The sequence below is a fragment of the Geospiza fortis genome, unplaced genomic scaffold (genome assembly GCF_000277835.1).
Source record: "Geospiza fortis unplaced genomic scaffold, GeoFor_1.0 scaffold548, whole genome shotgun sequence".
NCBI lineage: Eukaryota > Metazoa > Chordata > Aves > Passeriformes > Thraupidae > Geospiza > Geospiza fortis.
Genome location: NW_005054511.1, coordinates 238,954 through 240,558, shown reverse-complemented (window position 1 = coordinate 240,558; position 1,605 = coordinate 238,954).

Genomic DNA, 1,605 nt, shown 5'->3' with positions numbered 1-1,605 from the left:
GCACAGCAGAGCAGGTGAGGTGCAGAGCCTCAGCAGGGCCACAGTGCATCCCCTGGGCCCTGCTGCACAGTCCTTGGGAGCCAGCTGGAAGTGTGCTCCAAAGTTTTCCCTGTGCAGGAGAAGTCCCTGAAGCTTTGGTAATCAAGCATTTGGTTGGGAAGGGGCTTCAAGAAAAGAAGGAATTTGGAAATTCTTGTACATTGTGATAATACAAATGTGACCGGGCTTTCTGGGAAGGCTTAGACTGGCACACAAGGAATGTTTCTCTTTTCTTACACAATATTTAAACCACTGAGGTGCTCAAAGCTGTCCCAGGTGGGGTAGGAAAACTGGAGGCAGGGGTGCCTCTGTGCACACACTACCCACAGTGTTTTCACCCCAGCTTCAGAGCCTGGGCTTTTTCCAGGTTCCCTCAGGAGGACACATCTCTAGACACCTGAAAGTGGCTTGTAGAAGAAAGCAACAGTTTTTTACAAGAGGAAACTGGTACTGGGAGATAAGGCAGAATGCCCAAATTTAAAAAGGAATCACTGAGAAAGAAAGGCCTTGGGAGAATCCCAGCTCTACTTTGAAATAGAAAATTCAGTACAAGACCACTTCTTGATCCCATAACACACTTATGTCACAAGCACTAGATGCAGTGCAAAAGCCAGATCTAGCCTGCACAGTAAGGTAACCCTCTTAAGCAATAAAAAAATTTTACATGGGATAGACAGGCCACCTAATGTGACAGATAAGAGAACTAGTGATAATGTGCATTGAAAAATTACAAAAGATGCTCCTGGAGTGAAAACTCACCTGCAGCCAAGATCATGCTGGAGGAAAGCTCAGTGTGGACCAGTCAAACCAGCTTATGGAATCACAGCCAGTCTCCAGAGTGCCTGTTACAACCTGCCTGGAGCATGCCCTGCTCCTGCACCCCATTCCAGAGCCACACAGCCTGTGCATCTCCAGGCGCACACTTCCACTCCCACACACCATGGCCAATGCAGCTTCGGGCCCAACGGGGAAGGGAGTGAAGAGCAATCTCTCTCCTTCCTGGCCATGTTCCTTCTTTTTTTGTCCTGCATACCAAAACTGGATGGTATGGAAGGACAGCACACCTGTGCCTAGAATTAAAGAGGCGGGGCAACAAAGGTCACCCTGGAAACAATAGGATGAGACTAAGAAGAATAAAGAGATCTGAAAATGTCAGTCTAAAGAAAAAAACATTCAACAAGGCAGGCTCCCTGCATGTGGTCATGATGAGCTCTAGGCAGCCTTTGAGAGAACTCAATTCAAAATCTTCGGACAGCTCTATTTATTTAAGTTTTACAACTGCCCATCATTACTGTAATCAAGTATATGAGTTTCACTAGTTCAGCAGAAAGGATCACACATAATAAATGCTATGGTGGTATGGAAATAACTAGTGTCTGGTATTAAAATGTGGAGCAATAATCTGAGGTGACTAAGGATAGACAAATCACCTCAGAAACTAGTACCTAAGGTCAAATGCTGAACCAAGCTTTTCTTCACTCCTACTAGTCTCTTATCTGTCATCTCAAAACACTTCACATTCACTCGTGAATTAATAGTCAAATTTCTTCTTGCGAGGCGGAAATT